Source organism: Lepidochelys olivacea, assembly GCF_965140295.1.
Source record: "Lepidochelys olivacea isolate rLepOli2 genome assembly, chromosome: 1".
Taxonomy (NCBI): domain Eukaryota; kingdom Metazoa; phylum Chordata; order Testudines; family Cheloniidae; genus Lepidochelys; species Lepidochelys olivacea.
This window is the reverse complement of record NC_140411.1, coordinates 218385506-218401931: the sequence shown is the minus strand read 5'-3', so window position 1 is coordinate 218401931 and position 16426 is coordinate 218385506. Positions and strand designations below refer to the sequence as shown.

At 49.1% G+C, this 16426-nt stretch overlaps 1 pseudogene across 1 annotated transcript in view; it reads right to left on the bottom strand.

Annotated features, from left to right (window-relative positions):
* Positions 1-16426, bottom strand: part of LOC311520911 (alpha-2-macroglobulin-like protein 1) — a 51033-nt pseudogene that overhangs the window by 19089 nt on the left and 15518 nt on the right. The window contains exons 5-14 of the transcript XR_014714734.1: positions 16177-16197; positions 14868-15021; positions 12393-12530; positions 11385-11494; positions 10819-10989; positions 8294-8523; positions 8068-8164; positions 5130-5275; positions 4773-4962; positions 975-1113 (exon numbers count right to left, since the gene is read on the bottom strand). The product of XR_014714734.1 is annotated as an alpha-2-macroglobulin-like protein 1 (transcript). The remainder of the gene's footprint in view (positions 1-974; positions 1114-4772; positions 4963-5129; positions 5276-8067; positions 8165-8293; positions 8524-10818; positions 10990-11384; positions 11495-12392; positions 12531-14867; positions 15022-16176; positions 16198-16426) is intronic.

The following is a 16426-nucleotide window of genomic DNA, read 5'->3' as shown; positions in this document are numbered from 1 at the left end:
GTCTGTCTACACTGGAGTTGGAGCTTGAAGAGACGTACCCATGCTAGCTCTGATCAAGCCAGTGCACTAAAACAGCGTGGCCGTCACAGAGCAAGCAGCAGGAGCAGCCAGCCCGTTGAGCCCTAGGTATGTACTCATGTTGGCTAGCCCCTTCTGGTGCTGCCCATTTTATCACAGTAGCTCCATCAGAGCTAGTGTGGAGCTGTCTCCTTGAGTGGGGAATTACACCTCCAGTGCAGGCATCCCCACCGGCAGATTGGGAGTGGAAAGGCTCTCAGCAAGGAGGGTCCATCCAGCAAGGACCATATCGCTGAGATTGTGGCCTGGGCCAGATGCCCACAGACCTGATAGCCTATGTACATAGAGCAATATTTAACAGTTACACAAAGAAACTGAGCTGATGCTCAGCCCAGGCTCCTGGCCTGAGCAGAGGTGGAGCTCTGGAGGAGGGGGATAGGAGGCTGAGAGAAACGTGGAGGGCTAGGAATCCGGGACTGTGCATGGGAGGCACAGAGGTAGGGGAAAGGACTGGGAGGGACATTGAATGGGAGACACATGCAAACGTTTTGCAAATAGAAATTTGCATCCAGCCAAGGCCCCAGCTGAAAATCCTGGCTGGGAGCAGTCTCCCCACTCAGGCTCGCTCTCTGGGATACGTGCAGACGACAAGTGCAACCTCAGCCCGGCCCACGGTGCTGGGCACTGGAGCACACAGAGCGGGAGACAGCACCTGTCCTGAAGTGCTCACAATCTAAACAGATCCAGCAGAGAAGTGCTGTTAGCCCCCTTGTGCAGACGGGAACTGAGCCCAGACCTCCTGAGCACCAGCTACTCCCTAAACCACAAGGCCACCCTTCCTCTCAAGAGACAGAGCAGCAGCATTCCCCTGCCTCTGCTCCCATCCAAGCCCTATTAGCCCTCGCCCAGTGGGGGTGGGGTGGGGTTGTGAGGTCTGTGACAGTACGGCTACTTACTTGATGGGGACCAGACTCCACAGGAAGGTCTCCAGGACCCCGGCACATGCCTGCACGGCCTCGTTGCCTTCTGGCTCGTTACTGTTCTTAACCACATCCTCCTCAGTGCCAAAAGCGTGGCTCACAGGTACCACCATAGCTAAGGTGAGGTACCCAAACTAGTCAGTGCTAGAAGGCATCACTAGGGCCAAGGGCACATCAGATGGGGAAAATAAAGTCACTGCTCTTTCTAGGGCCAATGGCGCTGTCCCACGTCCCACATCACATGCACTGGGCATGCCACACCCTAACCCTTGAGGTGCTAGTGACCTGTAGTCAGCTCCCCATCTCTCCCTCTTCCCATTCTGATCTCTTCATAGGCCCTTCCCTCTTGAGCAAGAAACCCCTGAAAGCACTCCGCACCCCCTCCAACCTTGTCTCCCTCAACAAGACACCTGATCCTAACCCAGCTTCTGGGACCTCTCACAGCACCCAAACACATGCCCATACTCCCTTCTGAGGGACCCAGCCTCCTTACCGCTGCTTTGTGTTCTGCCTCCCCCAAAGGAGCCCAGACTCCCACCAAGTGCTGATCTTTCCTTATTCTCTCTTTTCTAGACAGAGGATCCTGACCCCTCCCACCTCCCAGTCATAAATACAAAGGGAAGGGTAAACCCCTTTAAAATCCCTCCTGGCCAGAGGCAAAATCCTCTCACCTGTAAAAGGTTAAGAAGCTAAAGGTAACCTCGCTGGCACCTGACCAAAATGACCAATGAGGAGACAAGATACTTTCAAAAGCTGGGAGGAGGGAGAAAAACAAAGGGTTTGTGTCTGTCTGTGTGATGCTTTTGCCGGGGACAGAACAGGAATGGAGTCTTAGAATTTAGTAAGTAATCTAGCTAGGTATGTGTTAGATTATGATTTCTTTAAATGGCTGAGAAAATAGCTGTGCTGAATAGAATGAATATTCCTCTCCATGTATCTTCTTTGTACCTTAAGGTTTTGCCTAGAGGGATTCTCTATGTTTTGAATCTAATTACCCTGTAAGGTATTCACCATCCTGATTTTACAGAGGTGATTCTTTTTTTACTTCTATTACGTCTTCTTGTAAGAAAACTGAATGCTTTTTCATTGTTCTAAGATCCAAGGGTTTGGGTCTGTGGTCACCTATGCAAATTGGTGAGGATTTTTACCAAACCTTCCCCAGGAAGTGGGGTGCAAGGGTTGGGAGGATTTTGGGGGGAAAGATGTTTCCAAACTACGTTTTCTCAGGAACCCAGATAAAGTTTGGTGGTGGCAGTGGAAGTCCAAGGGTAAAATAGTTTGTACCTTGGGGAAGCTTTAACCTAAGCTGGTAAAAGTAAGCTTAGGGGGTTTTCATGCAGGTCCCCACGTCTGTACCCTAGAGTTCAGAGTGGGGAAGGAACCTTGACAGCAATAGTGATAAAACAAGACGTACTCATGAAGACTCCATGGTAAGTGGTCCCAGTGCGGCACTCAATGGGAGACTTGATTTTAAGGTTGGTTAAAAGTTTCAGCACTGCGTTCTGGGTGTAAAGGAAGAGAAGGGAACTGGAGGGGTGGGTGGCCAGTATCACTGGGGCACAAACCTGCTTGGTTTGTGTTGTAACGACTGTCTGGAAGCAGGGCCTGCATCGGAGCCAGTGCCTAGGCAACCAAACAAGCACAGCTGGCTCATAGCAGGCTGCCCGATGGGTGGGAAGGGTCAGCAATCAGCAGACCGGCTCTTGAGCCCAGCAGCAACAGCTGCTCAGCAGTAGCTCAAGCCAATTGCCCATGGTTGTGAGGGTGCCTGCTTGTTTCTAGCCTTTTCCCCAGCCTTGCGCCTACTCTGCCTCACTCCAGGTAACCCGGGTCTGACCCCTTGGCTCTGATTCTTGATCTCTGATTTTGGCCCTGACCTTGACTCTGGGCTCTGAGTCCTGGCTACTGAGTCCTGCTCTAACCACTAGATGTGACTGCCCACATCCCAGTCAGTGACAATGACCTCTTAGGATGTCATGGCTGTCCCTCTGCTGCACCCCAGGGCCACTCAGAGCTTTACAGAAACATCTAGGGTAGAACTCAGATCCTTTGGCACCAAAAACCCAGGCCCTGACCATTCAAAATGAAGGAGAATCCCCATCAGTTGTCAGCTGTATAGTGCCTATGATACACAGATGAATAGTTCTCATTGCAGTCAACAGAGTGCAGTGGCTCACACAAACTCATACATGTTCATTGCAATAGCCTGACCTTTGTAATCTGTTTCTCATATGACCTCACAGACTTGTGGTTTCTCACTTGATCAATCCTTCAATTGTTATTACCCTCCCTTATCTGTTTCACTTACCTCCATCCCTTCTTCCCATTACTACCTCTCACCTCTCTTCTCCTCTGCTTCTCTCCCTCCTTTCCCCAACCTTCTTCTTTCTCTCTCATCCTTCTTTCCCCTAGGCTTCCCTGCTTCCCTCCCTCCTGTCCAGAAGTCTGAAGGTCTGGCACTTTGAGTTCTGGTGGCCTAGGAGACTGAGGTAAAGGGGAACTGGGGATCTAAGGTTCAAGAGGTCTGGAGTTCTGGGGTATTAGGGAGCCGAGAGTGTGGGGCTCCAGCAATCTTAGTCCAGAAGCTTGGGATCCAGAGTACTGGGAATTTGGGAATCTGAAGTTCTAAGTACTTGGGAGGCAAGTGATCTGGGAATTTGGATGTCTGGGGGTCAGGAAGGACCACAAGCTGGGAGTCTGGAGTCTGAGATTCTGGGGTCCTAGGACACTGGTTGAGGGTTGGGAAGAGACTTTACCTTCAAAAGTTCATATAGATCAGGTAGCAATACAGCATAGGAATAGGTGTGATAATATTCATGCATGAAGGGTGGAGTAGTAGTTGTAGGAGTCTCAGCCATCTGATAAGGAGAACTAGAGGTCCCTGGAGATGCAGAAGCCCCAAGACTCCCCCTGTGACACCTGTGGCCATCACAGGGGTCATTGTAAGTGTCTCTGATGATGTAGGGGTACTCCTTGGGATAACTGAACATACTGTATAGCTGGAGACCGGGATGGACACACACACAGGCAGGTGGAAACAGAGAATATTAGGGTGGAGAGGCAGAATAGGGTGGGGGAGTCCATCTGGGACCAGGCTATGGTAACAATGATCACATCGAGTTCATAGGTCAAAGCCGAGACCTTAATGCAAACCAAGAGAAGCTGATCTTTCCTATGGCCAATGCATGAGCTCGGACTCCATAGAAGGCATTCAAATTTAACTGACAACTCATCCAGAATCCCCAAAGCCAAGGCCAGGGGATGGCCTGGCTCCGGGAGATCAGGGAATAGGATACACAGCTGTCACCACTAGATCCAACCCAGTCTCAAGTTCGGCAGGGCCCTGGTTGCAATCCAGGCTCAGGAGAGCTGGAGATTGGTGTATGAGGCCTTTCCTGTTTAAGGCATTGTTTCCAATCCAGCCCAGGCTGGGGGCACCTGAATGGAACAGGATACAGTTTTCCACCTTTAGGGTCCTACAGCATTTAATAAGGGTGAAACAGAATAGGGGTCAGTCCTTCTGCTAAAGACCTACAGAATGTAGCAGGGTGACAGCCTCTCTGCAGAATGCTAAGTAAATCCCATAGGATGGTTCTTTTATAAGAGCTCTCCACAGGAGTAGGCTGGGGGGTTGGATTTGGGTTGAAGGTTGGGCGTTGTGTTTTTTTCAGTCTGATCAGGCGGTACCACGTCCCTAGTCACATGCCTAGTAACGTATATTGCCCCAGAATCCCCAGTGCCTGCAGCCAGAGGCGACACTGAAATATTTCTAACGTTGGCGCAGTTCAGCCTTCCCAGCATTGGAGTGACTCACACTGGCCCTAGACAGCTCTGCCTCTGGCCTCATTAGAAGGACACTCTGGTCCACGGCACAGACGCTGCACAGGGAGCCCGGGGTGGCCTTCACCTGGAGGCAGACAGCCGATCGTGGGAGAACCATCTTCTCTGAGAAGGATAGCTTCACCTAGAATGGCACAAGGGGGAGGCACTCAGCAAATGGAGAGAGAAAGACCACGGAGGAGAGAGGCTGTATGGATCTTCCCTGTGGTGACCCTCTTTCCCAGGCAGGTGACAGGCAACGAATTGTCCATTCCATGTGCTTCCCTTCCCCATGTTGCACTCCCAACTTACGTTGTTCCTGAAGCACTTGGAGACCTTCACACTGGTGCTGTCAGCAGCCACCCGGCCTTGGTGGAAAACAGAGTAAACAAATATGGTAGCTGAGGGCAAGATGGCATTGACAGGAAGGATGACGTTGAAGGTCCCTTTATATTGAGCTGCGTGAAGAAGGAGATCCAAAAGAGAGAGGGAAGTTTAAGGAAACCATTATCCTGCTGGGAAGTCAGTTATGGCTCCAACATTGTTTGTAGCTCAGGTCTCAGCACATAGCTGGTGCAAATGGTCCTAACAGCCCTGGACTTGGTCCATGGAATCTTCAGCCTTATATGCTGCTTACTTGAATACACAGGCAGAAAACTAGGTTGAGGGACCATTAAGTTGACACGAGTGTGCAAAAGTCAGGAAATGCCAGCACTACAGTTGTATGCAGAGAGTTCAAGTTCCCAGAAGGGACAATGAGACCATCCAGTCTGACCTTCTGTATATCATAGGCCACTAAATGCCAGCCAGCACCCACACACCAAGCTCAACAACCGCAATTAAACCAAAGTACCACAGCCCTCAGGAGACTAACTATTGTGTGACAGGCAGAGAATACGAGGGGCTTAGGTGCACCAGGGCCCCAGAAATAGTGGAGAAATGATTTAGTGTAATATACCCAGATGATCCTGGCGAGTGACCTGTACCCACACACTGCAGAGGAAGGCAAAAAACCTGAGGGTGACTGCCAATCTGAGCTGAGGGACAATTCCTTCCCAACCCCACATATGGCCATCAGTATGACCCTCAGCATGTGAGCAAGAACCAGCCAAGCACCTATGAGAGAGAGAATGCTGAGTGCCGCTCTAAGCACCAGCCCACCCCATCCAGTGTCCCACCTCCAGCTATGACCATTTCTGATTCTTCAGAGGAAGGAAAATCCCCCTCCCCCAGAATCCAAGGGGTTCAAAAGTTCCCTTCCTGACCCCCTCCCTCCAGGTGACTGGCTGAAGCCGGAGCTCTGCCTCATTCCACATATATGTTAATGCAGTCTTTACTAACAGAATCATGCATGATTTCCAATACAATATACCATCGCACCATTTTTATTATAAACATAGATACATGTAGAATCTTGTAGGAATTGTTTTAGCTCGTGTATGCTTACTCTGATTTACTTGCCATAATTAGAGCTGAGCAAGGAATTCATAAATAATAATTTATTCAACAAGTGTCACCTTTTTCTGTCCATAGAGAGATCAAAATTTTCTTGATTTTACTTTTACTCCAAATAGCTTCTTGGGAATAACTATTGGCCTGCAGGGCATTTGTGACAACCCACTGGAAATGTTAGACATTCGAAATCAGAGCTATTTTGATTGGACACATAAGTTACATGGTATGTGTCTGTCGCTTGACTGCATGAGCAACTCTGCTGGGGCGCAAATGCTTGAAATGACAAATTTTGCTGCATTTGTTTAAAATTTGCTTTTGAAACTCGCTTACTGGGACATTCATGGGACGTGAACACAAACAGGGGCATGTGAACAGCTGAAACTAATTAATTAAAAAAAACACAAGTGAATGTCCCAGCAAGCAAAAAAGTTACAGCACAGTCCATCCTGGTCAGCACTGAGCCCAAAGCCCTGTCCCTGTGACCTCTTTGTCCCAGTTCAGTTGTGCCAGGACTGCTTCCCACTGCCAACACTTAACTTCCTCTTTATACCCCCACAGTCCTTTGATCCTGAGCTGGGAGATGCGGCTCAGCCTCCTGGCAGAGAGGTGGGGAATCCATATCCCTCCATGGTGTTGCTTGTTAGGTGTCCATGTCCAGGCAATTGGATTTGCCATTGTCTTCTCAAGAGCGCCACTGATATGGAACCGTAGGCACCATTTACACCTGGCCTTAGCTTTGAGAACAAACAGTCTCTTTTCACCCAGTAGGTGACTGCAGCACATATGCGTGCCTCAGTTTCCCCTAAGCTTCATACAAATATTACAGAAAATTCCCACTTTGTCACACAAAGTTGCAGGTTAGCACTGCTCCTGCAGAGCTTAGGATCTCAGCAGGGATCTCCTAACATGCAGTGCTCCTGACTGACCGAACTGCTGTGGAGCTGCAGACGATCTCTGCTCCTGAGGAGATTAGGAGCATACTGGCTGGCCCTCCTAGCTACCAGCTACAGGCACATTTCCCCAGGGCAAAGGGAATGTCTTTAGATGGAGAAACCCACAGGAGGAGAATCCCTGTTGTCCTGCCAAGTTGGGGCAATTCAGGGAGTAGGCTGTTCACTACGCAGCTCAGATTGCTGCATGCAAATGCACACTGGGGTCTTCCTTAAGTGTGAACCCAACTAGGTTAGCAAAAGCATCTGCTGTGCATGTATAATATGCATTTTCCACATGCTAATGATCCAGCCAAACCTAATTCAATTTCCTCCTGTACAAGGCTGTGCACTGCTCCTTGAAGGGCTATTGCTACGCCAAATGGCGAACCACATTTAGGCACTAGAGTCAATACTGACTCAGAGGGGAGAGCTCCCCATATTGAGTCCCCCCACCCTGCAGCACCGCACCCCCTAGCGCCACACTGAGGCATTGGGGTCAGCACAGACTTGATAGGAGAGTGCTCCCTAAGGAGTCACCCTCACTAGCTTCTACATCACCCTGGCTTTCCCCTGGGAGGTCTACCAGCCAAGAACTGACCCAGGCCACGGCTGCTTCGAATGTGCGATCTAACAGGATCAGAGTCCCACAAGTTGGTCGGGGGGGAAGAGAACAAAAGGAAACAAGAAAGACAGAATATTTCTGCTGCCCTGGGGCACTGCACGCACCTGTAACTTGCTGTTCACTCCTGTACTTCTATGCCCTCCCTGCTCTCTTTTGTTCCTCTCAGGCTCTCTGATCTCTGCCCTCTCCTTACAAATAACTAAGAAGGCACAGATGGAGAGTTATTTTCTATAAGCTCCCTATTCTGTTACCCAGAAAGTAGCTGGGACCTTACCTAACTGGGCATCAAGAGGGACTGTACTCTGGCCATGAAGAACAAGGGAGCCTCTGGCCAAGACCTGAGAAGAAACATACACAGAAGTGGGCTGAGGGTTTCACATCTCCATGTTTCGCTGAGGCAGTAGCTGGGAAATCCCCAGGGGAGGGATGTGTCGCCCCCTGTGCTCACTGCCACTCTGTGTGCTCACCAGGTGGTAGAACTTCACCAGGGCAGCCCCCTCTTCCAGCTCCTTTGCCAGGACAGGATAGTGACCGGTGATCTGCTGCATGCCCCCATAAGGCGGCATGCCCTGTGCAGGGTGGATCTTCACTGCGCTATTGGTGGATGAATAGAAGGGCCTCAGTGAGTGGAAGGCCATGCCATAAGATGGGACCACCTTCGTAAAGCTGTACCTTGGATCTCCAGCGTGGACTTCGCCTGGGACAGAGAAAGGGCAGCGGTGTGCTTTGAAGGTCCCTCCCAGTTCTTGCCCAGCCTGGCCTGATGCTGTCCACAGGGTGGACTCTGCACTGTCTCAAGTATCGGGGCTAGATGTCCACCTGACAAGGCTGGATGGAGAGCTGTGGGTCTATCGCCGCCCTTCTACATAGAGCTGGCATTTCCCACACAACACTGTTCAACAAGACATGAGCTGATCCACATCTGGCTGGTATCTAGCCTACTGCCACAATGGGTTGCACCATGGCTGTGTCCCTCCTCTCACTGGAACAGATCAGACCTCTGGACTCTGGTATCCTGTCTCCTGAGTTACTAGATAAGACCTCTTGTCCTTCTACTCCTGTCTTGTGTATAGAGGCCAAGGCTAGATGCTTATGGGGAAGGTATAAGCCACCCATAATGCATGTCTCTGTGCAATGCTCTTTCACCTGGACAAACACTGACCTCATCACTCCAGCAGAATCAGCTGGGGATCACTTTACAAACTAAAGCATGAGGAGTGTAGGTAATACCTTACCTTCCTTAACAGGGAGGAGGTAGCAGGTTTAAAACAAACACAAGAAAGTAATTTTTCACGCAATGGCATGTCAACCTCTGGAACTCCTTGCCAGAGGGTGTTGTGAAGGCCAGTACTATAACGGGGTTCAAAAGGGAGCTAGATAGATTCATGGAAGATAGGTCCACCAATGGCTATTAGCCAGGATGGGCAGGAAGGGTGTCCCTAGCCTCTGTTTGCCAGAAGCTTTGATTGGGTGGCAGGGCATGGATCACTTGATGATAACCTGTCTGTTCATTCCCTTCGGGGCAGCTGCCATTGGCCACTGTCAGAGGACAAGATACTGGGCTTGGAGGACCTTTGGTCTGACCCAGTATGGCTGCTCTTATGTTATTATGAGTGACAGCCCTGGTAGCCTTTGTCCTAGTGGCAGCTCTTCCAATGTTCTTACCTGCTGGAGACTATAAATATTTGTATTACAGTAGCACCTAGCAGGGCCCCAAACCAAGATCAGGGCCCCATTGTGCTGGGCACTGAGCACGCAGAGAATAAGAGACAGTCCCCGCCTTTGAGAGCCTACCATCGAAACAGCCAAAAGATTGGAGAAAGGAAGTATTATTACCACTTTTTACAGATGGGGAAGCAAGGCACAGAGTGGTTAAGGACCAGATGCCTTGAAGATACTTAGGCTCAGAACCTTGAAAGTATTTAGATGCCTTAGTGCCTTCCCCAAAGCCACAGAAGGAGTCTGCAGCAGAGTCAGGAACTGCACCCGTCTCCTGAACCCTGAAACAGAACTATACCCACAGGGCCACCTTCCCTCTCCTTCACGGATAGCTTCGGAGCTCTTTACCTCAAGTCTACTCTGCAGCAGCAGGTTCCCCAGTCTGACCAGACATTCCAAGAAAAGCATGGTCTCTGCTGTGTTCTACACCTTCTGCTTCTTACGTCCCAAGGGCCTCCTTGTTCTGCTGTTACAAGGACAGCATAGGCTGTACCCCCCCATGGGCCTCCTCTACCCCGTTCATCATTTCACACACTTAGAATCATAGAACCATAGAATCCCAGGCTTGGAAGGGCCCTGAGGAGGTCATCTAGTCCCACCCCCTGCTCAAAGCAGGACCAATCCCCAACTAAATTGTCCCAGCCAGGGCTTTATCAAGCCTGACCTTAAAAATATCTAAGGATGGAGATTCCACCACCTCCCTAGGTAACGCATTCCAGTGTTTCACCACCCTCCGAGTGAAAACGTTTTTCCTAATATCCAACCTAGACCTCCCCCACTTCAACTTGAGACCATTACTCATTGTTCTGTCATCAGCTACCCTGTCTCCCCTTCCCATGCAAGATAGTCCGGCTCCCTCTAATCTCGCCAGCTGGCCAAACCCACAGAGCCCTTCCATGCCAGCCCAGGAGAAGTCACCACCTGGATGCCCCCAAATCACTGACTTGCAGGAGAGAGGTGTGGTGTCTTCCCCTCCCCCCATGACACATTACCCCAAACCCTAGTTTTAGTGATGCCGTCCCATTTAGAGACGGCTTGGCCTACGGCACTACACATGGAACTAGAGACCAGGAATTACTCAGTGCTAATGCTGGCTCTGCCATGGACTGCCTCTGTAGCCTCCAGCAAGTCACTTCACCGCTCTGCCCTGCAGTTTCCTCCTCTGTATAAAGGGGCTAATGACACTGGCCTGCCTCACTGTGTGGATCACTGGTTAATGCTTGCACAGCCCAATATAAATGCAAAACATTATTCTTCAAAAGTCGGGCTTCACCTGTGGTGAGACCTTGCCGCTGTCCTTCCACGGTGAAGTGTCCAAGGTGAAAGAGGCCACCCCTGTGTCATCCGTGAGGTAGGTCTCAGTCTGCATTTTGCTCCTGTGGTATACAGTGAAAAAAACCTCTGTGTTCTTCAAGGGCATCCCAGTGGCACTGCTGAGCTTCAGCTGCAAGAAGAGAGAAAGGAGGCAGGACATATAAATGCATAGATTTGACCAGCCATCCCCTCCCAGCTAATGAATCACCCTGCAACAAGCCCCATAACCCTTCCCAACAACTGCTCTCTCCCTCTCCCCCCATATCCCCTGCCAGGCTGACAACCCCACGTGCTACTCCATGAACAAATCCCCTAACCCACCCCCACCAGTTCTGAACAGTGTGACCAGCCTTAACATCCTCACAGAGGGACAGAGTAAGATATAAAGAGAGAAGCTACACACAAGGTGGCTGTGGCAGCTCAGAGCAAGGTCACCCCCTTTAAGGGCCTCACGACAACTGCATTCCCTTAGCCCCTGAGGTTGGACTTTCCCCTTCTTTCCTAATATCTTCCCAGCTCACTTACCCTCCCATGGTATGGCACTCCTGGCAGGTAGTAGATGTTATTATCCAAAACCTGGAGCGTAGTGATGGATGAAGTTACCCTGCAGCTCTGAGTGGCATTGAACTCCAACCCTGAGAACAGAGAATGTGGGGGTGTGCATCGTGTGACTGAGAGAAGGCAGTCAGATTAGATGCACATGGTCTCATGGTTTATGAGATGGTCTGTGGGCTTCTCCGTTCACACCTGAGAGCCATTTTCACAAGGCAGCAGAGCTAGAGCCTGCTCTATGTAGAGCTGGGATAGTGACATGGATCTGTAGGGTGTAAGCCTCGAGGAGGACGGGGAGTTCATCAGTGGGGCTCAAAGCAGGGGAGTTAGATGGAATGTGATGAAATTGAGCAAATGGGGAAGATTCTAGGCTGGATAATCAGGAAACATTTTCGATCAGTGAGGGAGTCTATGAGGTGGAGAAAGAGCCTCCCCAAGGGAAGGGGTGGACACCCCATTGCTAGGGACATGTAGAACTAGCACACAAAGCCCCGGAGAACAGCTGGTATGGAACAATCCTGCATTGTTTGTGTTGGGGGAGGGGAGGGAGGGACAGATAAAATGCAAGCTCCCAAATAACGCACAGCCAATGCCTGCGGAGTTTGTGGGACTGCTGAAAATATCATGGGTCTCCTGACCCATTCCCTCCCTCTCCCATGCCGAATGACCTTTCCCAGATTACAGTAAAGAACAAAAGAATCCAGCCAGGCGTGACCTAGCTTCCTGCACATTTCTAATGCACCCAAAGTAAAAGAACCAACACCTCTGTCCAAGCAGAAACATTCTCTCGATTTGCAGGCTTTGATCCAGTCTGACTCACCAGGGAGTCAATGGCAAAACTCCCATTGGCTTTAATGGGAACAAGCTTGGTTCCCTGGGGAGCCTTGTGGGAGAATATGCAGGGCAAGGAAAAACATTAGGTGAAGAGACCATCAGTGGAGAATCAGAGCCCTTCCTCCGAGTCTGGAATCCTTCTCGTACCTGTTCCACTTTCTTCCAGGGAAGCCACAGCATCTAGACTGAACTGGTAACTGTTCTGAAGAGTCAGGTTATAGACTTCAGTGTCCACCACCGTAGCGAGGCAGCAATCCCTGTTCATCTGGGAGACAGGAGAGTGCCCTAATGAACCAGCCACGAGTGCAACAATCCCAGAATGGCTCACCAGCTGTGATTGAATCCAGGGGCTTGAATACCAAAAGCCCAAGCCCTAGCCCCAACCACTTGAGTTATTGCAAAGACACTTTCATTTTTTGAAACTAACACACTCTTATAAGAACATAAAAATGGCCATACTGGGTCAGACCAAAGGTCCATCTAGCCCAGTATCCTGTCTTCCAACAGTGGCCAATGCCAGGTGCCCCAGAGGGAATGAACAGAACAGGTAATCATCAAGTGATCCATCCCGTCACCCATTCCCAGCTTCTGGCAAACAGAGGCTAGTGACACTATCCCTGCCCATCCTGGCTAATAGCCATTGATGGGCCTATCCTCCATGAATGTATCTAGTTCTTTTTTTAACCCTGTTATATTCTTGGCCTTCACAACATCCTCTGGCAAGGAGTTCCACCAGTTGACTGTGCATTGTGTGAAAAAATACTTCCTTTCGTTTGTTCTAAACCTGCTGCCTATTAATGTCATTGGGGGACCCCTAGTTCTGTGTTATGAGAAGGAGTAAATAACACTTCCTTATTTACTTTACTTCCACACCAGTCATGATTTTATAGACCTCTATCATATCCCCCCCTTTGTCATCTTTTTTCCTAGCTGAAAAGTCCCAGTCTTATTAATCTCTCCTAATATGGCAGATGCTCCATTACCCTAATCATTTTTGTTGCCCTTTTCTGAACCTTTTCCAATATATCTTTTTTGAGATGGGGCGATCACATCTTCTCACAGTATTCAAGATGTGGGCGAACTATGGATTTATATAGAGGCAACGTGATATTTTCTGTCTTATTATCTATTCCTTTCTTAATGATTCCCAACATTCTGTTCGCTTTCTTGACTGCCGCTGCATATTGAGTGGATGTTTTCAGAGAACTATCCACAACAACTCCAAGATCTCTTTCTTGAGTGATAACGGCTAATTTACACCCCATCATTTTATACGTATAGTTGGGATTATGTTTTCCAATGTGCATTACTTTGCATTTATCAACACTAAATTTCATGTGCCATTTTGTTGCCCAGTCACCCAGTTTTGAGAGATCCTTTTATAGCTCTTTGCAGTCTGCCTGGGACTTAACTATTGTGACAAAGCTCTGTCCTTGCCTCCATGGGTCCCGCATTTCCTGGCGGATTTTGCTAGCCTCAGAGGTTCACTGTGACCCTCCACATAACCCTTTTTTCCCTAGAGACAAGGGTCACAGTCTACTGAGCCATTTTCATCATAAGCCAGCGAGGGAGGTGAGGAGAAGTTAACCTTCTTTGCACAGTCTCTGTTGTCTCCCAGTCTCTGGGATTAATCAGGGGCAAAGGTGGGTGGGGGAAGGAGCCCGGGCCCACCCTCTACTCCGGGCTCCAGCCCAGGGACCCTAATTGTATCAGCTATGATAGCTGACCTTTTAGAAACATTACATGTACAATTCCCTGGGCTACTTCCCCCACAGCAGCCCTCACTTCCTGAAGCTCCACTTCACCCTCATCTCAGGGCCTCCTTCCTTGTGCCTGATATGGTGTGTACTCCTCAGTCTCTCCAACACCACAACTTCCTTCCACAGCTCCTGACATGCACACCCACCTGACTGGCTGGGAGGCTTTTAACTAGTTTCAGCCAGCCCCGATTGGTTTCAGGTGTCCCAATCAACCTAGCCTTCTCCCTGGCTTCTGGAAAGTTCTTAATTGGCCCCAGGTGTCTTAATTGACCTGGAGCAGCTTCCATTTCACTTAACCTGGTACCAGGGATTTGTTTAGCCTAGAGCTAATATATCTATCTCCCACTACTTTTCTATAGCCATCTGGCCTTGCCCTGTCACACTATCTTGAGCAGTTTTGTATCATCTGCAAATTTTGCCACCACACTGTTTACCCCCTTTTCCAGATCATTTATGAATATGTCAAATAGGACTGGGCCCAGTATAGACCCCTGGGGGACACCACTATTTGCCTCACTCCATTCTGAAAACTGACCATTTATTCCTACCCTATGTTTCCTATCTGTGAGAGGACCTTCCCTCTTATCCCATGACAGCTTACTTTGCTTAAGGGCCTTTTCTGAGGGACATTGTCAAAGGCTTTCTGAAATACACTATCTCCACTGGATCCCCCTTGTCCACATGCTCTATCTGGTCCAGTCACTAGTGGGAGACACAATCCCACATGCTTAGCTCATGTCCTACATGTTCACTGAGATGCCACTAGTCAGACATTGGGTACCAGCCCTCTGAGGGTGGAGGAGTCTGTAAGAAACACACTCATTCCCTACTCCCTTCAAATACCTGCCACAATGGCCCTTACCATATTCCTCTACATTGAAGGTGTTCTTGAGGCCAGGCATATTGATGGTGTATTCTCCTAAAGGTGCTTCTGCAGCCAATGGGAAGGATAGATCCACAATGCCTCAATATGGGGTCACGTTCAACCACTGACCAATGCGATTCCCTTTGGGGTCCTGCAGAGATGGGAATAAGGGATGGTTATTGCCAACAACAGTCATCATTATGATGTACACCAGAGCCCTTGGAACTTCACAGAAGCATCAGGGATAGAAATCATATTCTCCTGCTCCAATATGAGCTAAAGGAAAATCTCCATTAGCTGCTAGCAGTGCAGGGCCTATGACACAAATGAGTTCTTGTTCCATCCAACAGAAGGTAGGATTCTCTCTCTCCAGCTCACTCCCACACACATACATAGAGCCAGTTTATTACACCATTGTTCTCTGTATTACATGCTCCGTGCAATAACGTAGTCCAGCAACTAAGGGGCTACCAGGTTCTGGTTTGGAAGCACATGGACTAAACTGGAAGCAGCTGTGTTCCAGATTCCCATGCTTACTGAAAGGGCAAAGTTAGTTACAACTCCACGTCTGTAGAAATTGCTCTAAAATGTTCGAACAGGTTTCAGAAGAAACTGTTTCTGTAGCATAATAAACTGTCTAGTGGGTGCTGATATGGGTGTAATATGCAAAATGCACACACTCTACGACCCTCAACTGGCTGGAGTTAGAACTACTCTAAATTGGTATCATGAGCCTTTTGTTGCTAACAGCGATTCTCCTTTAGCTCAAGTGGTCAGGCCCCATACTTTGTCCATACTCTGAAAAAGAAAGATAATATAAGGAGAAGAGCTGAGAGCTGCTAAAGGGAGCTTCTATTGTTTGTCTTATTGAAGTATTAATCTCTCAAACTCTTTCACTGTTTCTGTGTTAAATAAAGTTCACCATTTTCTTAAGGAAACTCAAGTGCGGGAGGGGTTCATGATTCCCCACTTCACAACATACTCCAGGATAAAATGTACATGGTACTCTTGAAATGCTTGCCAACCAATTGGCTGCCGTGCAGTGAGACTCACCAGTCATTGACATGGTTCATGAAGAGATGCCTGAATGACAGAGATCAAGAAGAGATGCCTCAATGGATACCAGACCCTCCCTGCAAAGTTGTGGGTGACAAGGGGAGGAACTGAAAGAAATCAGGGGCTGTCACTGTGCATCTTGGCATAAGTGGCTGTCCCTATGTAGCTCCTTCCTTCCCTCCTCACCAAAACACCTGTTTCCTCAAGGTAAAATGTGATCATTAAAATCTTTCAGAATAACATAGCTTACCTGCAGCTCCACCAGGTGGTGCTATGGAAAGGAAACAACAAAGCAATTGATTAGATGCTTCTGAAATAAATTCCCATCCCCAAATTTTCAGATCTACTGAACACCCAGAAGTCTCCCTTGAATTCTTTCTGGTTCTGAGCGACTCAGCTTCATGGCTGAGCTGGGCATGCCTGATGAGAGGTTGGAATCACTGAACTATGAGCAAGGGACTGGAGCTACTGAGCTCTCCTGGCAGTGCAGAACACTAACC